The sequence below is a fragment of the Semicossyphus pulcher genome, unplaced genomic scaffold, assembly GCF_022749685.1.
Source record: "Semicossyphus pulcher isolate SPU_LCO1_2020_fin unplaced genomic scaffold, fSemPul1.0.p SCAF_1, whole genome shotgun sequence".
NCBI classification, from domain to species: Eukaryota; Metazoa; Chordata; class Actinopteri; order Labriformes; family Labridae; genus Semicossyphus; species Semicossyphus pulcher.
The window spans coordinates 33,817,925-33,828,190 of NW_027211603.1; the positions used below are offsets into that span (position 1 = coordinate 33,817,925).

At 41.5% G+C, this 10,266-nt stretch overlaps 1 protein-coding gene across 1 annotated transcript in view; it reads right to left on the minus strand.

Annotated features, from left to right (window-relative positions):
• Window positions 1–8,132, minus strand: part of ccdc102a (coiled-coil domain containing 102A) — a 71,076-nt gene extending 62,944 nt beyond the window's left edge. Inside the window, exon 1 of the mRNA XM_069664681.1 lies at window positions 7,986–8,132. The gene's annotated coding sequence lies outside the window, so the exon portion shown is untranslated. The remainder of the gene's footprint in view (window positions 1–7,985) is intronic.
• Between the last annotated feature and the right edge of the window lie 2,134 nt (window positions 8,133–10,266).

A 10,266-nucleotide genomic window follows, 5' to 3' on the forward strand; every position in this document is an offset into this window, starting at 1 on the left:
ACACACACACACACACACACACACACACACACACACACACACACACACACACAGCTATAGCTTCTGAATGCGTTTCCTCGCTGTATGTTAAAGTAAACTGAAGATCTTTGATTTTGGGCTGTTGGTCAGACAAAACAAGACTTTAGATGGCAGCCTCTCATATTAACAGGTACTTTGCACTTTCTTCACATTCTGACAGAGAGTGACAAAGAGGATAATCATCACATTAATCAAGATTTAAATAATTTCAGTTTCAGTTTCAGTGACGGAAAATGCTAAATTGTATGCTGACACATAAAGTGCCAGCAACATTACACGTATATAAGCTGTTAATATCACTAAAGAAATCATCATCATGTTAGAAGTGTTCATACGAAACTAGGCCTGTCCTAGTTAGTGACTAACTGCTGCTCCTATTCTCTCCATCTGGAAGACAGATCACCTAGAGGCCACCAGAAGCAGGCAGTGATGTCATCCAGTGGTTCCACCCAAACAGGAAAACTGTGCCTGTGTGTATGTATGTGTGTATTTCATCTTTTTGTGTGTGTGTGTGTGTGTTTGATCTTTGCTGTGTGTATAACAAACTAAGTTATGGCTTCTTCCTAGTGAAGGGAGTTTAAAAGAGAGTGTGTGTGTACGCCTAAGAGGTCAATGCTTGCTGGTGCGATGTCAGCCAACTCAAAAGTAACACACAAACTCATAATCATGCAAGTAATCACACACAAACACTCATGCCACAAAAATGCACTTGTCATTACAACATTTGGCAAACAATAGGGCCTGAATTCTTTTTTCAAAAAGCAGGGGAACTTCCCCAATAAATGCTGAACGCTTGTTCAGCCTGCTCTCCACGTTACTTGAAAAAATATTGAAAACCTTGTGACAGGACTTATGCCTGGGCCATACAGCCCGTCTTAGCCGCGTGTGCAACTGCTTGCTGAACTGCTGCGGCTTGCACGGTCACAGTGTCCACGAAGTGAGCGCTTTAGCTGCTGCACTGCAGTCGAGCGACTGCTTCCAGCCCTGTCTCTTTACTTTGAGTGCCTTTGATAAGGGCCATGAATAATGTTTCACTTCAATATCAATCACATAAAGATTTAGTTAAGACAGAAATCTCAAACATATTCTACAGATCGACACTAAGACTAAGGTAGCAGAAGGTAAAGGTCTTCACGAGTCCACCGGAACCCTAGGACCTGCGACCCGAACAGGGGTCCACGTTTTGTGTGGGCAACTCGCGACTCGTTCTATAACCCTGGATTCTGGGTCTGTTGTTCAACATTTTGTGCAATACCTAAGTGGAGCCAGGCAGACCCGGACGTGTATACAAAGTACTGGTCATGATGAAAGAAAAAGTGCAAGCAAGTGCTGATGGGGTCTGTTTCATCCGGCCGGGGTCGGGTCCGACATTTCTCAGTTCAGCACGAATCCAGGTCCCAGCTTTCAAATAATAGACGGATCCCGTTCGGTTCCGGGTCATACAATTGCTTCGGGGACAAAACTTTGGACCGTGAAAACCTCTGGTGGAAGGTTATTGCTGGTATTATTTTAATGTGACTATCTATATTAGGGATGGGCATTTCAAGCAAACATACTATTCGATATTCACTGGGAACTATTCGACAATTATTCTTCTTGTGTTATTAAAAGGCGGTGAGTAAACAGCTTTTAGGCGTGCTACAGCCACCGCCTGGCAGTAGTATCGCATTACAACCAGGCGGCAGTGAAAACAATGGAAAAAATATATTTTAAAGATGAGATAATAGTCGCATGAACTTTTCAATTTTTTATAAATTAAACACATAATCTTGTAGATTTTCATTTAAATAAATGTCTGTTAATTCACTTTCTATCGCCAAATGAGGTAACACAATGGTGATTGAGCCTATGGTCCACTCATGAAAGTATTACAGACTGGGTGTCCGGGGCGACATTCGCAGAAAAAATCTCAAGTGGCGCCCAGTCAGTGACGGGTTTTCCATCATCCAGCAGTGGTTAGTCTGCCAGAGAGGGTAGGCAGAGTTAAGTGGCTGCTTTTCCAGTCTCTGCAAGTGTTGCACGTAAACAGTAATCTACTATGGCTGAACAAACATAGAAAATACAGATGACTACAGATACAACTTCAAAAATAAAGAAACAAATTCGACGCTCAGATGAAGGCAAACCGACCGGAAAGCAACCGTCAGCCAGGAAAATCAAGACTTACAACCGGAGCTAACCATGGACACACATGTGACACTGTCTGGATATCCGGGAAGTGTACTCCCACAATTACCGTTTACCGCCATAGGTGCCGCCAAAGAGAACAAAACTGAGATAATCGAGATCACTATTTTAATGACTATTCGAATATACGATCTAATCCATATCATTTACATTTTCATAGTCCGTTTTTGTCGAGAACCAGCCTGTGTTAGCAGCGCAGCACAGGCTGTGTTGCTGTAAGCTGTTAACATAGGCAGCAAAACAACAAGCAAGACGTTCCGCTCACACTCTGGCTCGACTCAGGCCTTCAGTGTGGACCAGGCGTCAGTCTCTTAAGAGGGAAAATTTAGCAAAAACGACTGTCTAACAAACACACAGCACCACAGATAGGTGAGGAAGCTACAGTTAAAGCTGCACTACATAATACACAGTAACACACACACACACGCACGCACAGTTAAGTTTCAGTGACAGGGTCAAACCAAAGGCATTCCTCTGCTTGTTCTAACTCAAACTGTGCTGCCATAATTACCAAGTCCTAAACAAACAGCTAAAGATAGACACACACACACACACACACACACACACACACACACACACACACACACACACTGTTCCACTCAGAAGAGAACACACTCCCTCCAAGAATAAAACACTGCCTACTCTCACACATCAGCTCTCTCTGCTGCTGCTGTTTGGAGCTTTAGAACCCATTGCTATATACTGGATTAATTAGCAGCTGCTGTGCTGCTGCGTGTGTGTAAGATGAATTAATGGTAAAAAACTGAGAATAACCAAAGGCTAATTTGGGATCCACAAGGTTAAGGCTTCAGCAGAAATCCTGGCTGCTGTGATGCAGATGAATCTAAGAACCTGTATTGTTCTCTCGGTTCTGATTCTTTCGATGCTACGCTAAGGTTTGAATCCCTAAAAAGAAGCTTTTTCACACATCCTTGTAATCTTTTTCATTGTAGGAACGGATAAGTTGTCTTCCTACTCACACACCTCTCTCAGATCACACCTTCCATGTCAATATGGCTGATGCAATACATATGTTAACATAAACACATCCTTGTGTTTGTTGGCAGACAACTGACAGAGCTCACGTGTTAGCATTAGCATGAGAGTTAGTCAGAAATGTTTTTGGCCATTCTAAGAGCAAAAAACGATTGATCCTGTATGAATCTGCAGTCCAGACAGAAATAGAAGTGTCCTGATGTGCTTACTCTAATTTACAGTGGATCAGTGGATCAGTATGAAAGAGGGGAGAGCATGATGAACTGCAAGATCAAAGGTGGATTATTCATGAAGCAGTCCTCCACAACAGTCTGGAAGTTTGGGTCACACAGTAAATAAGTTACAGACCCAGCTGACAACAACTTGACTTCAGAGACCTCTGAGAGGCCCGACAGTCACTGATCCGGAAAGAAAAGCACAGAGACAGGGAGGAGAGACAGATTGAAAAGTAAGAGACAGGAAGGGCAGTGCAAGAGAGGGAGTTCAAAAAGAAACAAGGAGAAAGAGGGTAAAAAGGAGCTGGTGAGAGGAAAGTAAATAGTGTGGGGGGATTGGAATGTGTTTAAGCAGCCGGGGTGACTGAAGGTACACTGTCAGCCTGGCACACATGCTGTCAGCTACATACCAATTGCTTTCAACTGCACCAGGGCAAATATTACAGCATTCTTCCTAAAGTGTTACAGCCATCAAGAGTCAAAGCTGGTCATGTAGAAAAGCAAAGATGCGTACTTCTTCTACAGATTCTTCTACCAGGCAAAGACTCGGCTCCTCATGGTTTGGCCTGAGTTTCAGCGGGTGGAGCAACAAATGACAGGATGTTGATATACCACACAGGAAGACAGACAAACAAAAGTTCTGCTGGTTTGACACAGGTCACATACTGGAAAGAACAGAGCAAACCATATTTTACATGGGGACACAGCAGTGTTTACACCCTCTGTATACTTTTCATGGTGGAAAAGCTTCTCAGTCATGATGAAAATATGAATATAAATACCATTGCTCATATGTTTCAGTTTTAGAACCATGATCACAATGCTTATTTTTCCCCTTTAAAAACATGAAACACATGATAAAACACAGTAAAAACAAATAATAATAGCATTAACAAAGAAGGCAAAGCAAGCTTTTTTGCTGACTTTAAACTTGACTCAACAGTTTTCCATTGTTATTCTTTGGACACAGCAATGGAGATGAGATATGACATTCAACAGGTAGGCTAACCTTTGTTGTAACATTAGCAGAACAGCTGTGGCTTCCACTATAATCAATGAAACTGGCTACAGCAGGTGTGAGAGCGTGTCCTGGTGTGTACGCACTACACAGATCTGCTCTACAAAAATAAAAATACCCCTGGATTCTAGTAAAAACTTTTATGCAGAATGAGTGCTGCCTCTTTGTACAGTAATAGGTCATGAAGTATCTGTGATACTGACCGTTTGGCTCAGGTAGCTACGGTAATTAGGAAATGTTAGCTTGTGGAAATTAGAAGCGTTAAGTGCTGATCTTCTCTCTACGAACCATGTTTCTGACCCCTGTGCGTATGGGTGGACTTCTGCTTTCCTTTAGTGTGTTCAAGTTTAAACCGTAGACTGTATCAAAAGATGGACGATATGACAGCTCCCTAAAAAGGAAGCCAAAATACATCGAGCGCCCCCTGCTGACTGGCTGCAGTATAGGTCATAAAGCCCGCCTCCTCCATGTTTACAGATGGGACATGAGTCAAACTATAAAATAAAATACAGGTCAAATACATTTTAATCAAACATGGTTTCTGTCATTATAATTAGTTCTTATCATGCTGATTTGTGTTCATTTTTCAGACAAGTTTATTTTCAATTAGTTATTTGATGCGGTAAGAAGGATGATTGACAGCTCTGTTGACAAATATGGCTCCTGCAGCCGATCTGTTGCAGATTACAGGAGGACGAGTAGAGGAGGACCGGCGAGAGGAAACAAAACTAAAACAACCACTACAGTCATTGAAGTTTCCATATCTGTGAACATTAACCTTAGACCAACACAAGAAGCTGTTCTGCTGTTAAATACACTGGCGTGCAGGATCTTTGCTGTTTTTTCTGTAAGTTAAGTATGAGTTTTGGTTAGTGAGAGTGGCTACGGCAGCTCCACTCGCCGATCTCTACTGCACAACTCTGGCTCAACATGACGTCACCAGCGCAAGATAGCAGGTCCTATCACAGGGGCTATTTTGGCTTCAATTTCATACAGTGGTAGATAGATAGTTAGATAGCAGATAGAGACGCATCGTCCTTCTATATATAGAGTCATTGGTTTAAACCAATAAATGTCGCTTGTAAGCTTTCAGACCATCATGTCTAGAGTTATCCCACTGCAACAAACATCATTAAAATACATTTTTAAAAGTCCCGGATGCTAAAGACCAGCAGGGTCAACATAAGCTACCCTAGCCACACACACACACACACACACACACAGTGTCTGAACCAGGAGCTTGTCGCTTTTGGTCGCCTTCAGGAACTCTTTGTTTCCATGACAACCACACACAAATGTCACCCTTCAGTTTGCAGCATGTGTGTGTGCATCTGTGTCAACATGTCAATGCGTGTGTGTGTGTGTGTGTGTGTGTGTGTGTGTGTGTGTGTGCGTGCGTGCGTGTGTGTGTGTACACTTTAGAGAGAAGGATGGCTAGTTTTTGCAACCTTCAGGGCCAGTACACAGACTGAATTGAGTAAATGGAGAGAGCAGAGTGCAGGCTGGTAATGCCGGCTCACAGACAAAGCAGGCAGCTTCAGGCAGCTAAACAGATGGTGCTGTCTGCTGTGTGAAACCTCAGGACACTTTATGATGATGTGCAATGAGAGAAATACAGTGGTGCCTCTTAGAAACTCATCATCCTCAACACCTTCACATTAAATATTCAGATTAAAAGCCCCCCGGAGCATCCTGTTGGTCTCGTTCTTCTCAATGCTGAGCTCATTTTTCATTCTTTTATGTGGCTGGAGAAGATTCAGTGGGTCAGAGGCAAATTCAACTAGTTAAAGAAGGAGAAGGAACAGCACATCAGCAACTGCATGGGCTCCGTCTGCAAATGATCAGATCACCAAGGAAGCCAGTCTTCCTGTCAGCCACAGCAAATATGTACATAAGCTCCACAGCAACAGACCAGGAACCAGTATTTAAACCCAAAATAGCTGCAGTGAAGTTGACAACAACAAGAGGGTAATAGACTAAATCTTTGCTGAATCATCAGGCAAGAGACCACCCAGATTAATTACCAGGTAGTTAAAAAACAAAATGGCCTTTTCTGGCTGTAGTGCAGAACATAAACATCAAAGCAACATCTTATAGTTACTTTTTTACTGGTTTTTTTTTCAATTCAGCCTAGAAAAGGCCAACAAATGTTATGTTCCTGGAATATATATTTAGGGTATGAGTGCATCTGTTGGTTATTCTCATTATAGATTGATAATTCAGTCTATAAAGTATCAGAAAACCATATGATGGTTGATGTTCTACCAACAGTACAAGAGTCACAGAATTTAAAGTTCGACTAAAGTTAATTTACTAATGGGCATGCAGCTCATCATGCCAGACTTTCAGATATAATTTAAAAATGTGAGGTTGGAACCTGACAGTGTTTGATCAAACACCTAATCAATTAAATCCTAAACTCTACATTTGCAAATAAATGCATTTATTACTAAAACTTACAGATATGATCCATTTTTTACTGGTAACCGTATTACTGTTAAACAGTAAAATTAACACATTGAAAACACATCTGTAGCCTACGTAATTTTATGCCTTTATTTCACAAGCAACTTGTATCAGAGCAATTATCAATTTTCCAATTCTTTAGTTTGCAACCCTCTCAGCAGCACTCTCTGATGCACTCATGCAGTAGGGCATCACAGCTGAAAGAATACAGGCAAGTATTTAGGTTATATCCATAAATCAGCTTGTTATGGATGAAGAGACAGAGTTGGGACTTTGGAAAAGGGTTAAATATCCTTAAAATGCTGAAGATTTGGTGAAGACCTTTGACACAGCAGTGGGTGTAGTTACCTTTTCTATTGCTGAAAGATGTCCAAGGATTGATCTTTCAAAAATCATTGCTTAACACTGTGACTTGTATGAGAGGCACAACAATGGGGAAAACCCCAGCCCAACCTCCATGACACAATTCACATGAGCTGATTCCAGACCAGCACGACAAAGAACACTACATCTGAGCATTTTACATTATATTTTTAGTGAGCTGTGTGAGAAAAGTGTCTCTAAAATCCTCAAGTCACACCTCCATTACCACTGATCAGACAGCTGTGACATTCATCCTTTCTGGGGAGGACAACAATGCCCCTTCAGATATCACAGCCCCCCCCCCCCCCCCCCCCCCCCCCCCCCCGGGAACTTACTCTACGGAATGTAGTTATTTTTATCTTTAAAACGTACGTTTACAATAAAGAGTAATACATTTTTAAAACTAAACAAGCAAAGGAAACCCTTCATTGTGTGAACTTCACAGTGGCTTCAACAGCCTAAAGTGCTTTTTCTTAACAGCAACAGTGTATACCAGGAGACACAACGGATGAAGCAACTAACCCTTCAGAGTGCACTACAGGTCTATTATTTAGTCATCAACACCAAAAAGCCTCTTTGTGCACTGGAAGAAATGAGAGGAACAAGATGATTTTGGTGTCATCTGACACCAGTGTGTCTCACAGCAGTGGACTCAGCCAAACTATCAGCCACTATGACAACAAAAGCAGCGGAGAACGTACCGTAAAGGAAGCACCGGTGAACACTGCTCTTGTCGCCTCTTGAAATATGTATTATAATCCCAGAGAAGCGGCGCAGGTTTGTCCCTTTTTCCTGCTAACCCTCCGTCCGCTGGTTGTTCTCTTTCCTGCCTTTTTTCTTCTCTCGGATGGAAAACGTCGTCCCCACTGAGGAAGGCGAACGGGCGGGTCTCAAAGCGTTTGGAGAATTCGTCCGACCAATCAGCTATCGATATTAAAGATTCTCCTGCTGAGGGCCAATCGGGTTCTGTTCCCAACACAGAGCCGCGTGGTGATTGGTTTGCTTAGCAAAGACCTCCCAGTTGAAACTACTACAGCACCGGGAGAAGAGCTGGAGGAATGTGCTCGCTTTATCGCTCAGCTTCCTACAGCTGCAGAACAAAGCGGGAAGAGACCTTTCATCTGGAAAAAAATACGCTCTGTTTCACTCTGTCATACATTCAAAGCATATTCAGGTGATTTGTGTCATTTACAACCAAAACTGTCTGTGTAGTCAGATGCAGTCTAATTTTTGGACCAACAGTCCATAACTGAAACATTTAGTTACCAATCATAAAAAAACAGACAAAAGCAATCAATCCTGACATAGGAGAGGTGGTAACTGGGTGGTTTCCCCTTTTGCTTAAACGATTTATACATTTTTAATCATAAAAAAATGCTATTCGTGTTTTTCTGTTAATCAACTAACACAGACAGTGACTATTTTGAGCATTAGCCTACTAGTTGGAATAGGCTATCAGAGTCAAATAAGAGATACAGGCTACTAACCTTATCTTTTTGATCCTCCTGATTAATTAATATTGAGTATCGACCTGAATATTCTTTATATATAGCCTACTTTATTTATAAAGTAGAAATAATGATGTCATCTCACTAAGTCAACATTATTAACAGTAAATACACTTGAATAGCCTGTATGTTTGACAGCAGAGCAGCTCTGCATCACAGGTTCCTTTAGATGATTTCCCATCATATTGTGTACAGCATGCTACGGGTTGGGGTGGCAGTTCTGTTATAATCTTTAACATATGAAACACACTTGTCAAAATTTAATCTTTGAGGTTAGAGTGGACCAATCGATCAGATGAACCTTGCTTAAGTTATACTATAGGCCTACTTTACAGAAACACATCAGCCAAGTGTCATGAGATTTTATTAACTATCACAAGAGTTTGTCAAATGTAGAAAATACAACAATAGCGCCCCCCGATGGCAACAAAAGCACCCTGACCTGATGCATATGGTGTTAGCGCTTTTTATTACAGTAGCTGCTTCCTTCTTCTTGGCTTTGGCTCATAAATAAGGTGGTGTTATTCTTTCATGTTCCATAAAGTTACTCCAGGCTTCATATGTGGTCATGGTTAGTGAGTCCTGCTAGCCCTGAACTCATCATCGCTGGTTGGGAGATAGTTTGGATTTTATTCTTGGAAATTCAAACAGCACTTAGTCAGATTAAACCTTTATGAACTCTCTGCTAGTTTAAAACAGTAAAAACAAACAACACAGATTTTTCCAAGCAAGTTTTACCAACATGTAACCTTCAATAGAATTACTGTGAAACTTAAAATTCTTTAAAAAATAAAAATGAAAAAAAGACAGTGGGCACTGATGGGGGACTGCTAGCTCCCATTATAGAGGTTTCCTTCCATTCTCTGTACACTGTATGCAGTTTTCAAATATGCTTATTTCACCAGGCCACAGATTTGCTCTGTTGAATTGATTAAGGAGTATGCAACTTAATTGCCGAAAACTGAAATAATGACCCTGTAAATATATAATATTTATTATATTATTATTTTTACTTACTATGAGTACAAGTGACAACATGTGTAGCCGACATACCCAGATTTTCCTTTACTTTTGACATAAACTGAGAACATGTCCGCTTTAAAAAAAGCCCTATTTCATCTGACTTCACAGGAATCAACTTGGGTGGGAACTGGAGACGAGAAATGCATAACATAAAGCCTGTGTAGAAAGTGAAGGTGTGGAGTTTTATCCAGATGGTATCCAGATTGTGGAACATGGTGTGCAAATAGGCCTACTCATGACGAGCATCACTTTGTGGCTGAAGTATATTTTTAGGAGCACTTCATCATGCTTACCGCCCAGAGAAAAAAATGTTGCTAGACAGTAACGTGGAAGACGGGGTGGAGGAGACCAGTGAGTTTACAACGAGGAACTCCTTCCCCTTGAAGAGGGGCTTTTGCTGTCAGAGCCCCCAGACTGTGGAACAACCTGCCAGAGGATATCAAATTTACAA